Source organism: Nyctibius grandis, chromosome 28, assembly GCF_013368605.1.
Source record: "Nyctibius grandis isolate bNycGra1 chromosome 28, bNycGra1.pri, whole genome shotgun sequence".
In the NCBI taxonomy this organism is placed as follows: domain Eukaryota; kingdom Metazoa; phylum Chordata; class Aves; order Nyctibiiformes; family Nyctibiidae; genus Nyctibius; species Nyctibius grandis.
Genome location: NC_090685.1, coordinates 4,882,298 through 4,904,464, shown reverse-complemented (window position 1 = coordinate 4,904,464; position 22,167 = coordinate 4,882,298).

Genomic DNA, 22,167 nt, shown 5'->3' with positions numbered 1-22,167 from the left:
CCCCAAAGCAGTATTTCCTTCAAAGATCCAGCCCTTCTGGAGTTCCTCTTCCACCCACATCTAATTGGCCTTCTTCATAGATTTGCAAGCCAGGACTGAAGAAAGTGACAGCTCCCTCCTGAGTTCTTCGTATTTAATATACAATAATTCCATCCCTAGTATCTAGACACAGTGGACAGAAAGGTACCTACTGTTTTAGTACATAAATGGTATGTGGTACATAGAGCAACACAGGGCCACAGAAATACCTGCACAGACAAACAGCTGTTCTCAAAGGTCCTCTGTACAATGCTAATGACACTGAATATGACCTTCAAAAATTCTTTGCATAGTAAATTAACTTTCCTCAAAGCATGAATTTATAGAAGGAGGGAAAAAAAAACCCCACCAAAACTGAAGAGCTTTCATTTTCAGGACAAGGACGTTCTGATAAATTAAAATAAATTTATTCCTTATTTAAATTTAAATAATTATAAGCTGAGGAACACCTTGAAAAGATTCCCTTCCCTGCCCCTTTTAGTTTAATTTAATGAGGGACACTAGATAACAATGCCAATAATAGACTGTTGTGGTAACTCATCACGGCCACTACAACCCAGCTCTAATCAGACAGAAAAGTATCAAGGGTTGGCCAGTGCAATCATTATAAGAATGAGATTATTTAAAAAAAAAAAAGAGTGCAAGAAATTTAAAAAAAGGACCTTTGTTTATTTGATTAACCCCTTGCCATCTATTTAAACACTTTCCTCCTCTTCATGTAATCATTTTCCACTCATCTCTCCCAGCTTCCCTGCTTGCTTTGCTTAGCAATGCACGTCTTGCAAGCACATGAAAACTATTCCTATGGTACCAATCACGCCTATTCTTGAAAGGCAGGCTTGCCCTAAAAAGCCCTCAGAGTCAGAACAAGATGCAAGACAAGTGGATCCAGCAAATGAATAGGAGGCATTACAGTGAGACAATTATGATGAATATAAATAAGCTGGAGAGAAGAAATATCATTTCACTGAAACATGCAATTTTACTGAATCCAAAATCATTCTTGGAGACAAATCTGTCTTCACAGAGCTTTCTGTATGAGGATTTTTGAGGTTGGGTCAGTTGTGATCAAAGACAGCACATCCCAGATATTTTGACTGACTCTCTGCGCATTTTGCAAAGGCAAATTTTGAATGTGAGGATTACCATTATCTGACCATCTCATGGTGCAAAGTTAGCAAGAGCCATCTTGGGGAAGGAGAATGTTCTTAAAGCCACTTAGTCCGTACCCTCTCTTGGTTTTACTAGAAGCCATGCAACACTATTCAGAAATACGTAAGCTAATTTAGAAAGAGCTACCCTGAGTACCAAGAACATATAGACACGCTAACCTAGTAAGCTGCCCAAATGTATTGGGTGGAGTTCCACACTACACAACTGCAGATACTGCAGTGGGAGCCTCCTCCAGGCACTGCGCACCTGTCCGCTCCATCCTGACCAACCAAAGATATAAAAGATTATGCAGCACTGCACATTTCTGACCCGGTACAATCAAGTCAGACAAGTCTGGTGACCCAAACGCTGCTGGTTACTCTTGTTAGCAGTGATCTACAGGATGAAAAACATCCAGCAAACTCCAGCAGTTTTGAGGTTTTTATTGTGGGTTATTTTCTATTTTTTTCCTTTTCTTTTTTTCCTCCCCCTTTAGGGAATTACTAATTGTTCCAAACTGCTGTTAATTGGCTTACAGTTCCACATACATTGTCAAACTGCTGGTCAGCTGGCGGCCGCACCATGCTTTCCCAACAGATTTATTTCACAGCTGGATTTGCAGTCTGAAAGGTCCTTCCCATTTCCAGCTCTGCAATCCTTCCAGGCAGAAGGGAGGAGAGGAACAGACAGCTGCCTTTCCACAGGGATGTAACAACCCTAGCAGGTTCTCAGCGTGTCAATAACAATCTAATCAGGCTGCATTATACTGAAGGGAAAATGAGATTTCTGACTTTGCCAGAACACTTCACACATCCGCTTGCTCTTACAAACACATACAACACTCTCCAGTTTCCAGATGCAGATAAGGATAACCACAGCGTGGAAAACAATCCAAGAACTAGTCTAGCCAATTCCTAGCTGGACCTCAGCCTCTTTCCATCTCCTCTTGCTCTGGAATAACAATTGCTGCCTGTAAATTTAATGAAATTTCATAGACAACTCCTTTGTGTTCGTCGCAGACAGTGCTCTGCTGCTCTGAGGATACATAGGAAAGATGACTCAACAAGCTGTCCCACCTCGCCTCTCCCCCAGCCTTGGTGTAATCACAGGGAAACCTGCAAGCCTAGCAATGGCCAGGGAGCAGGAATTAGGCCTGGAAGAGTCCTGATGGCACCTCTTGAGAAAGAGCAGCTACAAGCACCTCTCCTCCTCACAAGGCCAACCAACTGCACAGAGATGTCATGCAGCTCACCCAAAAAGTAATGCACCAGGCTCTTCTTCTACTCCATGTAATTCCTGCCACAGCTCCCTCCTTGGGCAGGGCTGATTAAAGCTGACCTAACCCAGACTGTAAAATTGGGGTATCACCCCCAGATGAGCATCGTTAACCTAAATTAACCACTGGCTTGTGAAGCGGTGAGCAATGAAGCACCCCAGAGAGCAGAGCTGCATGCTGGCTCCTTCTCCAGCATGCTCCTCTGAGGCAAGGACTCATACCCAGTAGCAATCTGTCCTTAGCAAAAAAAAATAAAATTATAAAATAACGCAATAGGATTCTGGTTCCAGATTCACCGCCTGGAGGAAGAAGGATATTTTATTTCTTTCCTGGCTGATTACCTAAAGGAAAAAAAAAAGAAAAAAAATTACTAGCTCCAGTGAATGAAAAAGAACCTTTTAGTCCAAACGCCTCAGTCAGGTCATCCAAATTCCCGGTTGCCTTGATCTCTTTTCCAGCCAATGAGCTTCTCTTAAGCTCTGACTGATGCTGTTGTATATTTAAAAATGTGTTTATTCTGACAATTTGCTCTGCTTTTATGTAAGAGGACAGGCAAGCAACCCATCCCCAAAACCTCAAGGAAAGAGCACAAGCCTTGGCTGCTAGACTAGTTGGCTCCCTGTGGACTGTTGATTCTTGGACAAACTGTTATTCCATCCTTAAAATATGTACTTACCCTGAAAAAGAAAATGCATACACAAACATACAACTAGGTATTAAGAGCTTTGGTAGATCTGTGACTCTGATCTTGTGACTAAGGTGTCAGCTGCTTCTGCAGAAATGGACGTGGTAGTGGAAAAAAAAAAAAAAGAAACAAAAAAAAACCCCACCAAAGGCAGAGCGAACACTGAACTGCCCACAGCTGGACTGAGCTGAACTTCCACTGCTAAGCCACTAACGCTAGGTTTTCCTCACTGCTTCAGTGTCAGTGAGGTTATGGAAACCAGAGAGGCAAACAAATGGGAATTTCTCAACAGATCAAGGGCTAAAGGAAGGGGAAAAAAGGGTGTGGGGGAGAACATTCGGAGAACTTCCGTTCTGTGGAGACTTGTGTGTTTCTCAGGGTACCCAAGAGAAGGGGAGATAGGCCTGTACAAGAGAGGTCAGCTAGTATCAGACACCATCACCCCTTTCCTCTTTCCCTTGGCTGCTCTTTAACACTCCCTTTTGAGTACATTTCCCTTTGGTTGTGGGAAACGCATAATCCACCAGCCCTCTTAAAAAGCATGTGGCAGTGGCACAGCCTGAAATAGAAACCAGATTTCTGCCTTCAAGTCCCCTGCTCTACCCTCTACTGATCAGACCTAGCCTTAATCTGAACAGAAGAGACAGGATTTTGGAGTCAGGCACAACCCCACCATAGACCAAAAGAGCACATGCATTACTCCAAACACAGCTGGTGGGGCTCCTTGGGCCCCCTCACTCCCTTCCCCTAAGGAGTTCACCCCTGGTTTTAACACGAGTGCCTGCACGGCCACCGTGGAAATGCACTCCCAGCTCTGCAAATGCATCTGCACGCTCAGGGGTCAGCAGCCCTGGAAACGACGCTCAGACAGCAACATGATGAATGGAGCACAGGGACTAGATTAAAATAGACTTTCAAATGCAGTTCAATTTAAATAAATCCCCCTATTTTTGTTGCCATTGACTAGCTTAAACTACATTTAGTCTCTACCATTTCTCTTCTTTTTTTTTTTTTACAACCTATTTGTGGTTAGCAGAGATTGCCTTTAAGAGACTAACAACAAAGAGAGGCACATGAGCTCGCCATCTCCTACGCTACACCCCCACACTGCATGCTGTCTCATTCCCATGCGTTGCCCCAGTGAAGGTCCCTGCTTATAACCAGACCACGAGGTCCTGGGATGTCCACCTACCACCCTACGCTGCACACCGATGCTTATCCTGCAGCCCTTTCCCACACACCCTCATCTCACACCCCAGAGTCCTGGGAAACAGCCCTGTATTGGGATCTTCTTCCCACAGCTATGTCCAGCATCCAGGTCAGGCCAGATACATCAGCACCCTACCACATCCTGACACCCAGCTGATGTACCAGGGGAGAGAAGACGCTGAAGATTTCACTGAGGGCTGGGCAGGGGAGGGGACACAAACTGCATCGAGGTGGAAGACAGCCATGCTCATCTCCAGAGCCATGGGATGCATCAGCCAGGCTTGAGTGAGTCCCTGCCCAGCACAGCCGAGCTGCTGGAGGACCCCTTGGCTGAGTTCACACTCAGTGTACTGCCCACAGCTCATAGCACCCAGTGGCAGGACCCAGCTGACCTCCTCCATGACCAATAGCAGGCTGCTGATAAGAGAACGGGAAAAGATAAGAAGTTCTTGCCTGTTATATTCAGGTGGCATCAACTCTGCAGAACAGCCGGACACCCATTCCAGACCAGAAGCAATGCAGTATCACTACCTGGCTGCTGGTCAAAGCAGAACATTTTTTAGCTGTAAGGCACAGCAATTTGACGTCAAATTCACCACTGCCAGAGCTATGCCAATGCGAAGCACCACTGTCACTATCAAAGATGTCCAAAATAAGAAGAATGCATTTAGGAAATATGACATTCCTATACATGGTACTGCCACAGACAGGACATGCTTTTTCCTTCAACGTGACTGCAATTAGCCCTGGATTATTGCCAATCTACAGGGTGCCCTGCAGTAACACCCCAGGCTCCTGCTGATCACTCGGGATAATGCGCAAACACCCACATTAGCAACACAGCCACATGGACCACGTGTCTCCAAGCTCCTGCACCCTCGGTTTGGGACAAGCAAATGCCTCCTTTCCACCACGTGACAACACACATACTGTCTATCTGTAATGTCAATGGAGTTACTTCTCAGGTATCTGTAGCCCCGTGGGGCTGACCCGCAGGGCTTGCGGGTAACCCTGCACCTCTGATGTTCTCAGAAATGTAATCAGTGAACAGACGCATACTGTAAAGTGCAAAATGACTCTGTTGTCAAATATAAAAGCTTTTCCTGCTATCAAATAAAAGCAGGATAAATTGGCCGCACAAAGAAACTACTGGCAAAGAGGAAACCCCAGAAATCCAGCTCCCATTTAACATCAGTCAAGGGGACTGCCTGCTCCATCACGAGTCTAAGAACCAAGGAAAACCATTTACTTACAAAGACTGGCAAACAATAGTCAAAATTCACTGCTGTAAAGTATTTTCATACTTTCTTTTTCTTTTTTTTTTTTTTTTTTTTTTTTTTACTAGGACCTGTATGCCACTCCAATGCCTAACTGAATAAAGAGAGATTAGTTGTCTTTAGATTTGGTACCTCAAGAAAAAAAATCTCCAATCTCAGGATCCTGGGCACACGTAAAATCCTGCTTGTGCAGCCAGCTCCTGGGCACTTGGAGGCAATGCAGGGAGACCCGTGGCCACAATGGGACAGCACTGTCAGAAAGGCCCTTCTGTAGATGGTGGTCGATGACACCATCAGCCCCTCAACAGGTTCTGCTAGTGCTAGTGCCTGTCATCACAGCACTTCACCTACCATGGCTGCTGAGTAGGGTAACATTTTGCCAACTTCATTGCTTTCTGCTTGCTTCGTCATGGTTTGGTGGAAGTCATTATGGTCTGACTTTGCAGCAGCCAAATAGCCCTATAAATCCCAGAGGTGCTAGAGCTGTGATGATCGCAGGCTACCTAGCAGCTTCCTTGCCAAAAATTTCCTGCAAAACCTCCTACCTGAGGCAGTCCTGCCTTTCCCACCCACATGGTTTTTCCTGAACCTTTCCAGAGAGGACACATTCAGACAGAGCTGGAAGGGCTCAGTAGCCTGGATGCTATCAGCAGGCTGGGAATGTAACCTCCAGGGCACTGTATCAGGGCTGCACAGATCCCATTGATCTCCTGTCTTTTAACTTAGTGGAAAGCTAAAGTTTTCAAAAATGATTCTCTTTAACCTCTGTGAAGAAGGAGAGATCTGGAGGATTTGAGTGCTGATCATCTTAAAGCTGCATTAGCAGGTGAAGGAGCTTGTTTTAGATTCTGAGCAAAGTGCAGCTCAGAGGAGTGGGTCAGAAAATGTCAAAGATGGATCAGCACTGAAAAAGATGGTTGTGTTTCTCAATGAGCTCCGCTGCTAAAAATGCTATGGAGCAGCAGCTAGGAGGGAGGGAAAGGGTGTACGGTGACATGGAGGAAGGGAGAGAAAGCCTTAGCCAGCAAGACAAGCATCCTGAGTCACTCTGCTGGGGGGGTGAGGCTGCTCTGCCAAGGAAAGGCTGACAGAGTAAGTCAGATGCCTGGAGTAATTCCACAGCATAAAAAAAAAAAGTTTTGTTTTGTTTTTTTTTAAACAAAGGCTTGGTGCAACTCTAGCCACAAGCAGAATACAGAATCCCACTGGTGTGAACCCCGGTCACCCACTGCTCCGACCGCCAGAGCAGCCCCTGTGTGTTCATACAAGCGAGGGGGTAAGTGCAGCCCGTGCCGGGCATGTGGATAAGCCGCAGCCCCGGGCTGGTGCAGAGCAGCTCCGATGAATCACCAGAACACGCGAGGCAGAGTGCTCCATCCACGGCTCCATCCACGGTTCCCACGGCCACGACGAGCACCGCCCCACTGCAAGCGTCGAGAGGAGCCGCGTGCTCGGTCCCAGCCCCGCCGCTGCGCCCCATCCCCGCACCAGCCCCACCTCGCTGGGGCTCGGAGCTGCGGCAGCTGTGAATGTCTCCGAGATGAACATTTTTAGATAAGAGATGAGCTTGTTCTGCTGACTCATAGATGGGATTTTCATACAGAAGCAGTGAATCTGTTGAACTCTGATTTCGCTTTGCCTAGGTCTCCACAGCTACAAGCCATCTAGGTTATCACTCGTTTTTTTCTGCTATAAAACCTTCTGCATTTCACTGAACTTTTAATTAGAAATTCAAGAATGAAAATCTCATTTTTTTTAACATATAGCAAAAGCAATATGCAACACACCATGGCCTTTGAAAACATGTCATAGTTTGCCTACCAGCAAAACTCATCCTTTTTTTTTTTAACTGACAAAGTGCAAAGTGAATACAAAAATGTGAAAAAGAAAATAATGTTTTTTCTATCATTACCCGAGCACTAATAAAGCAAATTTCATAGCTCTCTGAGAACTGGGGTAAAGTTGGGATCGACAACAGCAGGAAACCATATTTCCATTTTGTCTCATAAATATTTTTCTTGCAGTGCTTTGAATGCAGCACTGAGGGTCTAAGGACTTAGGCACAACAGTGTTTGTAGGCAGAAATAAGATCTTTCATTAGATGAACCGGAATAGCTGGAAAAATTAGATAAGTTCCCAGGTGCTTCCTAACCAGTCTCTCTTACACAGTCACTGAGAGAAGCCTACTGAAACCCCTTGAGTTGAAGGACTCCGTGGGCTCTGTTTAGGTTTACTTTCAGTCCTTGTTTCCAGAAGCATAAGTGCTTTTTACAGCTCACTTGACTGAAGGGCAAGGATTAGATCTCTCCTGTTTCAGAGAAGTGTCTGCCCACCCCTTAAACCAGCCAGAATCACTCCAATTGCTTCAGTAGCTTTGCTTTCTCCCAGGCTCCTTTCTTTTCATTTGTGGAAAGAAATGGCCAGAAGAGTGATTTAGGAAATAGACACACACAAACCCCATAAAAAAGCACAAGGAAAAAAAATGCCCTTTAATGATATATCATATCTATTCTCCTCGGTCCCTTCCTGAGTGGAACTCTCACCAAAATCCCCATCAGATAAAGTCTGATTGCTCCCAGTGCAGTGACCCTGTGGTGTAGCTGCTGGAGAGCAGAGGAGATGCCGTGGTATTTCATATGCCAGCGACCAAGTCACCAGCTCCGTCCTAACTCCATACACTTCACAGAGCAGGAGGAGGAGGGTAAGGTGCCCAGCAGCGTGTTTCTCCCAGGTACCACAGACCTTCTGTTCTGTGAACTCAGCAGATATGAATGGAAATCACTGATGGAAAAATGGGACACCAGAGAACACAGAGCCTGCTTTGTGATCTTAATCGCAGCTTAGGGGTGTATGGGGTTTCTACACATACACGCTGCAAGAAGAAAAAAAGTGCTCAGTGCTGTTAAAAATGATCTTATTTAACCTTCGAAAATAAAAGCAATGATTATGAAAGAGGTGACAAGGTTGTTCTGGATATTCTAATTGAAAATTGCTGCCGTTTTCCTAGGTCCTCTGGATATGGGGTTTCAGTTAATCAGAATTCAATGATAAATAGTGCTGGGAATGAGAATGGGTTTTGGATTATGTGATCTAAGCAGAAGACAGTCAGCAAAAAATCAGCGAGGGGCTGTGAGGCAGGGATCATGCCTACCTTGGTGCATGGACACCTCACAGGATTTTAGTATCATGAGAAGAACAAGCAACCACCACGTTCAGAGCCGCTAAAGCTACGCTCACAGCTCAGCAGCCCGCAGAGCTCTTTCACACACCACCAGCAGACCTCAGCAATGGGGTCAGACTCAGATGCTTTAGCAACAAGCAGCGCAGAAAGCCCAGAAGACGACTGCATCTGGAGTCTTTCTTTGGAAGAACAATGGCAAAATCATCCAGGCAGGATTTGAATCAGTAGCTGGTCCTAACACCTGAACTACTAGCAACCCCGAGGGCTGCTTTAAAAAGAGAAACAAAATCACAAGATTTGTCAGCAGATTTTCATTATGAGGAAGCTGAGGTCAACCATATTTCTAAATTAATTTTCTAGTATGTATTGGTTAGACTTTAGGCAATTGTCCCTCCTCCACCCCACCCCCCATTTTTAATAAGTACAATTTACTAGAGTTGCACAAAAATGAGTAATATATTAATTTCACTTAGACCCAACATGAAATGAGTCATTTCTTTCCAGCACATGACCAGGCTATTACGTCTCTCCTAAGCATACTGCAGAAAGACAGAGAAAGATGTTACTTTTTGCCCATAAACAGACTCTGAAAATACATCTGATTCTTTTAAGCGACCATGAGTTCACCTCCTGAAAAGGTCCACTTGAAAGGCACCTTTCCCTGTCATAGCCACATCCCCACGGCTACACCAAGCCCTGGGAAAGGGGCACATACTTTGTTCTCACTCAGACAAACCACATCTCTCTCTGGCTGACAAGGGGAAAAAAAGTCTTTTTGACAACGGGGCCCCAAAGGGAGTAAACATGGTACCTTTATTTATAGATCCAAGGCTCGATAGGCTGATCACTAGATGCTCCCTCCCCTTCAGGCTTTGAGTAACCAGTATTTATTCCTGCCCTGGTTTTGGCTTTTCTGCCCCTCTCATCTTTCCAGCTCTCTACATCTCCCACACACTCTTTAGAAAGGTGGCGGGTTCTGGCTGGGACTACGAAGTGCAGCGTTTGTGTAGATGACATGATTGCATTGAAATCACTATTCTCTCTTCCCCAAGCTCAGCTTTACCCTTTGGTTTCATCCCTTATGTTTGAACTAGAGGAAACACAGCAGAGGCCAGGAGTTCCTGATCTTCCCATAAATCAGGCTCAATTTAAGAAAACCCGGCCAACTAAACCAAGAAAGTTATCCTCTCATAAACCAGAGGAATTTATATTTAAAATTAAAAATGCAGCAGAAACAAACCCTCCAGAGCAAGGTAGAGCCCTTGAACCTTTCTGTCTCACACCCCAAAGCAAAAGAGGGTATTTTGCCATCCATGAAGCAGCATGTGCTCCACAGTGCTTGCAGGACCTCAGCAGGGTTTGGGAGCTACTGCTGTCACAGGGGCACATCACCTGGTTGCTTCCATGCCCCAAATCATCATCTCAGACATGGGTGAGGCAGGAGGGATCGGTGCTATCTTGCTCTATACTGGCAGCAACACTTTTGCATAATCTGTGAGGTTACACTGAAATTAGGGTGGATTCACTGAATTTATTTTTTCTTTGCTAAGTTCACCTCTGATCAGTCTTTCTGGAACTATACGGCAAACTTATAAATATACCTAAGTGGAAATCAGAGGTAGGATTAATGGTAAAAACCAAAACAGTTATTAACCTGTTTACTTTAACATACCCAGACAGAAACAGGTTCTTGCATCCAAAAATCTCACCTTAGGGAGAAGCTCCCATACTCCTGTCACTTCTTTTATATCTCCTCTGGCCTGCTTCACATCCAAATTCACAGAGCATGTTTTAAACATACAGGTGGGCTCTCCCCAGGGTCATTCTCATTGACAGCTCCAATCACTGTCAGCAAACATACCCTGGCAAATATCCCTGCTACAGTCTAACCTACCCTTGCCCTTCACTGCCATCCAGAAACCAGCCCATAACTTACTGACTACAGAATACACCTTCTTTTTCCTTTCCAAGAAGATCTCTTTACTAGACCAACTGATATGGCAGGAAGAGACAAAATACCTTTCATGCTCCCAAGCCTGTTCTCAAGGTCAAGGATGGAAGTAGGAGATTGCTCATTCACGCTGCAGTATTAGTTTGTTCATTGGCATCGTATCACTGATTGCATTTGCCATGCTTTCAAATCCACAGGCAACTTCCAGCTTTCTTAAAGTAGTAACTGGTGTATTGATTAATGCATTTGCTGCATGGGGATACTCATCCTGCACATGAATATCCAACAGCATTAACAGTAATCAAAGTATTCACTACATGTATGCGTACACCACACTTTGGTCCCAGTAAGGGTACTTCAGTGTCCCATTATGAACAGAGATTTAAACCTTCCCTCCCCCCCCTCCCTTAATCAAACCTTAGTTTTAAGAAAAGTATGAAAAAAGAGAAAACCACCAAAAACCTTATTGTCACTTTGAGTCAGAGGCAGGCACAAGAGGATCTCTTTTCACATTTTTTGGTTTGGTCCACAACATAGGAAGAAATCATCAGTTTACACAGGACCACCATATTCCTCTGGATTTACACATATGTGACCAAGACCACAGTGCTGCTAAAAATTCGCAAAAGCTGCTCTCCTGCCTTCACATCTGCAATGCACATCTCCATGCAAACTCAACTCCCACCCACTTAGCTCAATCCATGGAGCTACAAAGAGGTGACTTGAAGCTCCTTTTCAGATCCCAAATCCTAGAACTTCTCTTGTATTGTTTGAAGTTTGAGCTAGCAGTACTGAAAGCCCGTTTTTTCTTTATCTTTTTATATGAACTGTGTATCACTATCTTCTCACTTTGCAATCCGAGCCAGTTTTTAATCCATTACCTTCCACTACCTCAGTCCTGAGGGTACACTGAGGTCACGTTTCCTACAGTTTCTTTGAAATCATGAAACCCACGGGGGAAGAGGGGGGGTTGGGTAGAATGTATTTTAAGACCTTCCATAACTCAAGACCTGGAGCTATAAGAAAGGACTATGCATTGCAGCACTGATGATCAAATCATGAGTTGGCAAGACTGGGCTTTCATTCAACTGAACCACAAATGCACTTGAAACAGTGACTTGCTTTTCTCCTTTTGTTTCAGATCAGCCCAGCATCTTTTCTGACATAAAATGACCCAGGTCATTTCTGCTCTGAATCATCAGCAAAGAAGGGAAAGGAAGAAAAGTGAAGATATCACTCTCCACATCTTCATCCCGCAGCATATTCCAAAGGGCACAACTTCATCATAACTTCTCTCACTCTCCCATGACCTCTTGCAAAATAATCCCTCCTCGCATCCAAGTTATAAAGCAAAGCAGTTCCTTTCACACTTATAGTACACGCTGTCTGTGATGGCAAGATAGAGGTCATCCAACAACGTACAGATTTTCAGCTTATCATGAGAAAAATGATACCTCAGCCACAAACGGCGAGGGCCATGCAGTGAACGCAACATGCCCAAGGTTATAGGAGATCCACATTAAGGAGAACTCAGGCTCTCCACCCCTACACTGCTTCAGCACACAAGTGAGGCAAAAGGACTGTTGTCCTTAAATTGTGGATACTGAAGCTTCACCACAACCAAACCACACAATAGCACACATCCAAGGGAGCTGCCTTCCCCTTCCCAAATCTCAGGAAGCACATGCAGGACATGGCTGCACTGGGCAGCTACCCCCAGACCAGTATCCAGATGATGCATCCATATGTAGCGATAAACACATGCCCTAAAGCAGGGTGACTACGTTATTAGTTTAGGTTTGAGGCTGCTTCTTACAGAAGCCTGTGCAGGAGAAAAGCCTACCTGCTTGGGACCATGCCTCCTCCTCTATTTTCACTCACATGGACACAGCACATGGATATAGGAGCTACAGCGTCCAGAACCACAGCTTTACTGGAAAGAGTGGAAAACGCCAGCCCTAGGAAGTGCAGGTGTAGCATCATTTCCATGCTCCTCTTCATCCCCAGCCTCTGCGTCTGAGGAAGCAGCCTTCATCACCCACCTTTCCCTCAAAAGGTTCACACCTATTTCACCGCACAGCAGAGAGGCAAACACCCAGCTGCAGATCACCAGCGGCATTTCAGGTTCCTTTATGCACCAACAGCAACGCCTGAGCCAAGCCTGGATGCAGGTTTAGGCTCTCTCTGGCTGCAGTGTGTATCCAGGGGAGAAAGTACATCTTGATCCTCTAGCAAGGACCTCTGCTAGCTGTCAGACTCACACTGGTTACAGCCAAGGAGGGAGACAGGAGGAGTATGTTACACTTCTTTTCTTTAGACAACGCTTCAAAATTCCTGTGTTCGACTACGGAAAACACAAATGATGTGGTTGTTTAAACTGATCACCCTGGCAGTGGTTTAAAAAGAAACAAAACAGAGCCAGGAAAACCCAGATTTATAGAGCCGCAGCCTGTTTCCTAATAGTGTGAAGGAGAAAACCTGCCTGTACACACATGTTTTTCCAGCCCCCAAATTTGTTATCTGTACTAGTCTTACATCCAGCAGTATTTCTCCAAGATGCCTCCAGGTAAGTGGGAGTATAATCACAACCCTTTTTCGTACAAGCCAGCCAGCATCACGGCAGCCAAAGCTACGGGCCTGCCCTTTTGTTTGCTCTTAGAAACAAACCTTAAGGTCACTCAGTAGGAGAAATGCTGGGCCAGTTCCTGCTCAGGCAACCCCAGATACATTTCCAAAGAGCAGACTGCACACGTATAAAGACTTGGCAAACAGGACAGGCCTGCTCTGCTGCCGTGTGCTTACCTTCCACATAGTGTTCCCCCATCATTTTCATCATTAGCCATTTTACTGCATAATCATGCCTTAAAAAAAGTGCGATGCCTTCTCCTGATAACATTACCCGTGGGAAGCCAAAGCACTTCAAATGCAACGGTTGGCATTGAACAAGGAGAGTTATTGTTATGCTTCTTACCCCTACACTTCAGCTCGATTTGGGCATAGATTAGAAGCGCAGGACAGACAGACAAGTGCTGAAAGCAGAGAAAATACTGAGATTTCTTGTCCAAGGCAGAAGAGGGGGAGGGAAACGGGCTGGAGGTGACTGTTCCTTAGCCAGCCTCCGCTAATCGAAGCGAGCCATCCTCATCAATATCACTTTGCTTTGGCAGCTTTTCAAGAGGGAAAAAGAAAAAAAAAAAAAGAAAAATCACACTCCCCTTGTGCAACACGCTTTAATTGCGATGTGTACCACACACCAAAGAGGAAATCCAGGGGGTTAGCAGCAACGTGATGAGCTGCATTGCCTTTAATGTTTTAAAGAGAAAATTCTTGCAGTTAGGGAGCAGGAAGGGGGAAGGCGCATCCCCCTCTGACCCACAGGGCACATTCTTTGCCACTCCATCTGCCACCCCCAGCTGCTAAATCCTCCGTCACCAGCACAAGGTGATCTCAGACCGAAGCATGCTGCTAACACATGAAAGGAAACAACTTTGGCTGGTTGCCTCCTTACAAGCCCCGCTCCCCCACCCCCTTCCTTCCCTTCCTCTCTGACATGTTTAAAGCATCTGAACGTCAAGGTACTGAGATACCACAGAGCAAGTTTCCCTTCCCTCTCCTGCTCAGATGGCTCATGTCAGCAGCTCCCTCCAGCCCTGTTTTCCATGAGGGTTTCCCTCCCTCCTGCTCTGGAGCCGCTGCTCTGGAGCTCGTATTATTTCCTTTCTTGGAGCCTCCAGTCTGGAGCCAGCGAGGTTTGTCTGCTTCCCTGGGTTCAGCTAATAAATTGGGATCAGGGGGTCACACAGCAGGGGACTTGGAAGCCTGAGAGCCTCTGACACCATTTTTATTAGTTTTTACTATACATACCATTTCAGGAGCCGGGATGCCATCCCAGTGGGGCCCTATCCATTGCTTAGTAACTAAGATTTTGTAATCTAAGTTTTGACAAGGTCATTTTTTACCTTGGGAGAGGGTGGGGGAGGGAGAACCCCCATGTACATTAATTACACAAACACTGTGGGGACAATGCAAATAGGAACCCATTTCCCTTTTGCATCAGGGCTAAAAAATGAAAAATCTTTTTACTATAGGGCTACTACAAGCCAAACAGGCCAGGATATTTTAAACAACACACTGATGCAGTCCCGTTCGCTGCTTGCAGATCGGATGAGTGCATTTCAGCTTTTCCCCTCTCTATCCCTAATAAAACACGCCATCAACAAAAGTGACCAAACCTGGAGGTAGCTGCAGAGCCCTAATGCCCAGGTTATATTAAATGCCTCTGCTGGCAGCATAGGGGTGACCCTGATCAATCTGAAATTAAGTAACAAAACCTCCACCGGCTTCAGCATCGCCATGCTGATTGACCCTGTGTTTAATCAATCACTGCTGGCACATAGGCTATAAATTACCTTTTGGCAAGCTCTAGTCCTAGCAGACGGAGGTGTGAAGAGCCCAAACACCCACTGGCCCTTCAGGTCAACCAGAGACAGGTTTTTTTTTCCTCATATAATGTTTCTTAGGCTAACAAGCAGGACGTTTAGAAAGCGTGGGAAACAAGGAAACAGCCACTGAAAGCAAGTCAGCGCTGGGACAATGTCCTGAGAGCAGGTACAGATCGAAGCCAAGCCAGTGGAAGCACCGTGGTGACAGCACACTGCCATCGCCGCGGGGAGATGGTGCTGGTCCGCAGAAGCGAGCTGCCCCACTAGCCCGACCCAGCTGAAGCAAGGCAAAACAGTCATTTGGGCCCACAGCCACGCCAGACAGCGCAGAGGAGGAGCCAGACTGCCAAGCTGGGCCTTCTCTCAGGCATTTAGTGCCACTTTCTTCAACTGCAGCTTTGCTGTGTTCAATAACCCTGAGCATCTTTTTTTTCCCTTCATCTGCTGCTCCGATAAATTCATTTTGGAAGGAGGAAAAAGGTCCTTTGGTCACTGCTACCTTTCCCTTCCACCCTCTCCCCTGATCCAGAGCCGTGTGAGGTGTTCGCCTCTGATGTGGTTAAAGAAGGACTGAGATTGAGTAACGCTTTGAGGTCCTTCGGTATGCGTTTTGCTGGCTGTCACCTCATCGGGCTCCAGCATATGCTTTGAGGTTAAGTCCCAATGTTTGTGTTTTGGGCCTTTGTTGTGGTTGCTTGATCTGTTCATGATGGCCTTGGCTCTGCCACCCCACAAGCAAACGCGAAACTCACAAAGTGGTGACTCAGTCATTTTATCCCCTGGCAGCAGCAGCAACTGGCAGAGGCTCAAAACAGATCAGAGAACAGGGCAACAAGTGTCTCCAAGACAGATTTCAGACAAACAAGGAAAAACGAAAAACCTGAAAAAGCCTGATATTAAATAAAGAGACAGAAAAACAGCTGGAATGTCAAGTATAGAGTGAAGAGATCAAAAGTAAATCAGCTCTGTGATAGACGAGGAACTGTTCTGTGCTTCTGAACAGCAACACTGAAAATATGGCAACTCACTGGCCCATGCAGCTTTTTCCATTGGTTAAACTCGGCCTGCACGTCAAAAGAAGCTGCTTTTTGCTGCCAGCACTGGAAGCCCAAAGCAGAACCTACAGATCAAGCTGTTTTCTTCCCGCTTCAGGCATCAGCCCTAAAAATAAAATGACCCCAGAGGACTCAAAAGCTGGCTTGTTCGTTTGGCTGATAGCACGTGAAGCAGGATAGCAAGGCTTGTGCTGCGTCTTCTGCAGTTATATGGGCTCTGTGGGTTTTCAAATAACAAAAATATGTCCCCAGACATGAAGGGGGAACTTCATCCTGACCTGGTTTTACACCTTCAACCCTGGACGAGAAAAGAGTGATCCTTATAACGTACCCTCTCCTATCTGAACATATAGTACCAAAGGCACTTACTCAGTGGACATACAGAACTGTGAACAACATCAGTGAGCGATCACAGTACCGGGTCACGTGTCTGAACTGAAGCTGTGAATCTTCCAATAAAAGCAAAACATTATAAGCTATGATGCACATAAAAAGGACTTTTCTACATTAACCATGTTTCAGCCTGAACACATGAGAAAGTATCACATATGGACTTATATGATAAGCTACTCTATAATAAAATATCAAGTTAGTAGAGGAAGGAAAGATGGTCTTGTGCTTAAGCACAGCACCAGAGCCACGATGCCTGGATCCTGTCCTTGGTATGACCCACAGTCATCCTGTGAGACCTCAAGCAAGTCCTGCCTTAGCTATGGAGTACTTGTGAAATCACTACCAAGTGTAATGATTTTTGTTTTGTTTTGCTTAAAACTGCACACAGCAATGTACATTCAGAGAGCTTTATAACTCATTTCTGTCTGTTTGATCTCCAGCTCCAACTTTTCTGGCAAAATAGCAATTAGAGCACAAGTGCTGAGCCGGCTCTTTATTGCTGCCCGTGCCCTATCAGACTCGGAAAATGACTGCGACTCAGTCACCTAACCTGCGTTCTGTTTATTCATGTGTAAACTGGGAATCATTATAATTGCTTTCTAAGCATTAATTGATTGTTCCTCATAGCACTACTATAGAATTCCTAGAAAAGAGAGGAAGAAAAGCAACAAGGGGAGCAGACTGCAGCAAACCTGGAAACTGCTAATAATTTTTTTACTACTTTTTTTTTTTTTCTTCTTCTGAGCACTAAGACGTGGGAAGTTCTTTTCACTCATGTCCTGACTTCAGCATGGTGTGCCATGGTTTGCTTTGTGACTTCAGTCCATCCATCTCAACTTTGTTCAGGCACAACTCCATCTCAGAAGTGAACGTCTACGTTCCCAGGGGTGACTAGCGGGGGTTTTCCTGACTCCCATGAAGACAATGAAGGTATGTCCACTTTTATCACTACTTATAGTTCAGATCAAGAAATCTTCTATCTTTCCCTATCATCAAGGGGCAAGATAGTCAGATAGATACCAGGAGATGACTCATGAATTTCTAGGTGCAGTTACCACCTTCTACAACTTCTCTACGTATTTGTGTGTCTCCAGACACCGTTCTCACATACATATGAATATTTCCTCAGTTGGATGAAGTTCTTCTATAGCTTTGCACGTCTCCCTACCTGTTAGAGGAAGAGGCAGGAAAGCAATTGTGACCAACACACTGATTTGTACGAGGAGAAATAAATTCCCTCCCTTCCTGGGGCTGAACTGTGTTGAACACAGCATGGACGGATCAGCAACTAAAATCCCAGAGCAGATAAGGAACCAAGTCAGAGTGGCAGCAGGTGCGTTACATGGGCAGATAAACTTCACACCCTTAATCATTTCCAGCAACAAGACAACCAAAACGAAACACAAATCCGACTGAAAAACTCAGGTCTGGTTCTCCCTCAGGAAAAAAAAATAACAGAAAAAACAAAAGCCAAAATAGCAATCCTTGGAAATCACTTACATGGGAAGAGGCAGGCATATACTATAGCTGGGTAATTCAAACAGTCTCCTTTCCTCTAATAGAGTACACACTCAGCTCCTACCAAATGCTGCTTTACAGAGTCATAGTTTCAGTTTTATTGTTATGGTGATAGGCTAAAATTATTTTACTGCTATACTTATTTAGCCACAGGTCAATTAGTGACACAACAGCAACTGCTATCACAGAAGATTCACTGGAAATATGGTCTGCACATTTTACTCCTAAAAAATCAGTTTCCTCTCATTTCAGGTAACAACATGGAAACGTATTGAAAGGACAAAAGGAACATTCAAAGACAATAAGCAGGGCTAGCTAGTAAAGATTCAAGCAGATATCCTCAGCTCTCTAAGACACTTGCAGAATTGTTCCACCTGAAACCCAGAAGTTTCTCATGGTAGAGGAGAAAGTTATTTGGGAAAAATACACAAGTGAAAACTCAGACATTCCTGCTAGCAGGCAGCTAGCTGCACACTCATTTCTCTCCTCAGAAAATGTTTTAACGGAAAATCTGACTGATCTGGCAGAGACCGTTCCAAGACAGTGATACTGAGTCATAAAGCAAAGCCGTAGCTACCATACAGCCCCATCCAATGCCCCTGAAGTCAACAGGAAGGCTCTGGAACAGGCCCATATAAATTAAAAAAAGTTTGCAGCATGGCTGTTATTAGCTCAGACCCACTGGAGGAGCTGGCAATGAAAAGCTGCTGCTGCTGCTTTCACGAAGACTCCTCTCTCACTGTTATCAATGTCATCTCTGTCCAAGGATGTTCTGCAAATTGAGACAGGCATCAAACTGAGGAGTGTTCTTTGGACTTTGTTGTTCGAAGAGAAGGGGGGAAAAAAAAGTTTCACAGCTGTAGGTTGAGCATGAAAAATGTGACAGGTGACAGAAAGAGGGTCACCACACTGTGAGTGTCTCTGACAGTGGATGGGCTTGGTTTTCTGTTATATTGTGTGAATTTAGTGCTGATAAAACTGGGGGGGAAATGCTAGCCTATTTAAACCCTGTGATGAGGAGCAGCAGCAGCCGTCACTTAATAGGAAAAAATATTCTCCTTCAGATGAAGAACGGAACAAAAGCTATATAAAGGCAGTAACAGAAATCAGACATGGAAGTGTAAGTTGGGCTATAAGAAAAAAAGAAGCTCTAGAAGGGACACTGAACAAGCCTAATTGATCCCCTTACGCAAGGCACATCCCTTGAAGTCAGACATCTCTTTCAATAAGGGGTAGGGACCAAAAAATGACAAAGCACAATAACCTGCCAATTCAGGAGGACAGAGAAGAGACAGGATTGTATGTTATAGGACAAAAGAAAAGCCATAAAGGGAGCCCTTGAGCTCCACCTCTCATCTCCCAGTTTAGACGCAAGACAGGAACAGCACAGGTTGTAACAGCTTCTTACTCTGTAATGCTCAGCTCTCACTTGGAAGGACCCCAGGGAGGTGAGGAGAGCACCCAACCATCATCTACAAACAGCAGCATCAATAAACCCTACCCTTGATGGATTTCCACTGGAGATTATGGTCAGGAAGACACAGAATGCAAAGAGAGGATGGGAAGAAAAAATTATTTCATTAACTATACACCAATGCCAAAAGCCTGGATAATAAACAAGAGGAAATAGAATTAGTCATTTATGAGCACTAATTTGACCTAGCTGCTATTACTGAACCTCGCAGAATGATTTGCATGACTAAATGTTTAAATCAATTGTTATAATCTACTTAGACAGGGCCCAGGTCTTAGAAAAAAATGAGGAGTGGAAAAGATAGCATTACCTATAGCCAAGTCACTAACAATTTTTTTTTAAAAAGTAGCAGCTAACCTGAATGCTTTCTACTTGATGACCCTGAATAAGCAACAAGATGGCATATTAAGTGACATCCCCTACCATCATGCTAGAAAGCAGGGTGACTAACACAAAAACTGGTTGTTTATGAGGTGTAGGATGAAAAGATAATCTACTGACGTCAAGGTCTCCCATACGAGTGATCGATGCTAAACCCTCTTAGAACTGCTAAATATCCTAGCTGTAATCTGTCAAGGTAGCAGAGAAGTCACCAGGCTGGGGAAAACCTCTATCAACTTACTCTTGACAAACAGAGGAACTGATCACCCAACAAACAGCAGTAACATAAGTACAATTAATTATGAGTCAATCACCCTTGTTACAGGAAAGAAGATCAAACTATTTAGACTAGTAATGATATATACTTGCTGCCCTGAAAAGCTTTCAGCTTTGTGAAACTGTTATGGGCAATTCAGTTGAGGGAAAAAGTCTCACTGACCGAACATGAACAGGAATCGTTTATGAACATCTTACTAAAAGCCTCAGATGCCACAACCCAACAGTCCAGAGGAGAGATGGTACTGGTCAAACAACTAATCTACACTAACAAATTGCAGAAACCTAATAAAAGCAAGGAAAATTATATAGCCAGTAGGATAATGCATAAAATAGACTAAACCTGAAGTTTATTAGGAATCTTAAAATGGAATTTGTGCTTAGAGCTAACATTAAAATGCAAAAGACTACTACCAGAGGAGGACATTTTTCAAGACAATACACCTAAGCAATTCCCATCTAAGAGATCCCAAACTGGGAAGCAAATGCTTTCAGCATGCCTTGGAAGAAGGAAGATTCTAGAAAATAAACCTGCTGCTATGCCAATGTCTCAATACAACGAACAGATACATTACTCAGATACTGAGACTGATCAAAACAAACTAACCAGAGGAACCATGTGAACCTCAAAACATGGAAACGGACAAACCTATAAGCAGTCAACATGAGTTTATGGAAACCGCAGCCTACCAAACCCATTTCGTTTCTCTTCTGAGATTATAAATGGAGCTAATAAAGTCAATAGCTTATGATCAGATTTCTAGGAGATATTTGAAATCAGATTTATATAGAATTGAATGTTATACAATGGATCAAAATGCATAGGTCTATTGTACCCTTTGGCTTTATAATACATGGTACTAACAGGGCTGTGAACTGCAGTGCAGGGGAAGAGCTGACTGCCACCACCACCAAGGGAGAGCAGAGCAAGGCTTCCTACCACTTCCACTATAGCAGCACCACTCTTATGGCTACTTACAGCCTCAGTGTGGATAGATTTTTCAGACATAGTAGGAGCAAGAATGGTCTGGGCTTAACAAGATTTTACAAACATGGTAAGGCATATTTACTAGCCTAGTTCATTGTCTTCACAATTCCTCCTCCTGAGACACGGACAAACACCTGAGGAACGGCAACCAGAAAAGAAAATGCCTTCCAAAGGCACTGTAATTCTCTGAGGCCAATTAACAACTACACTGTCTTTTGGTAGATCCCAATAGTGTCCAGTATCCATACCAGTACTACATCTCCATTTGTTGGTATAAGAAGACCAAGTTTTTCATTTGGTTTAAGCCATACCTATTATTTGTTGCCATATTTTGCTGCCCATCTCCAAAATACGCTCTGAATATAAGAATCTAACAAGCTATGGGGCTGATACCATTGGTATTAGAAGATCTTCCAGAAAGCAAACCAAAAGCCTCTGTGTAATGATACATACAGTGCTCTCTGCTGAAAATCATGGAGAGCAAGAAGTGGCAATTGTCATTCACTGACCTTCGAGCATGCATGGCATCCAATGACCTTGACCTTATTTTTAACCTCTTACATGCCATGCCTTGATGCCAGCCCTGCAGGGTTATGCTAGTTAAAAGCTTCAGTGATTATTTTGAAGTGACAGATGGAGTGTCAAAGCAAACAGCATCTGTCCAAAGGGCCCCAGTAGGTGATGCTTCGCAGAGTATCTCCTGAACATCTGCAGTAATTAAATGTTTAAGCTGAACAAAATTTAATTTTGCAGGCTGTGTTGAATCAGATATAGTTCACTGCACAGGGGCCCTTGATCTGCTCTGCACTCCTACAAAATAGTGTTGCTTCTCCCTAAACCCTCTTCATCCTGAACTTCAGAACTATAGCA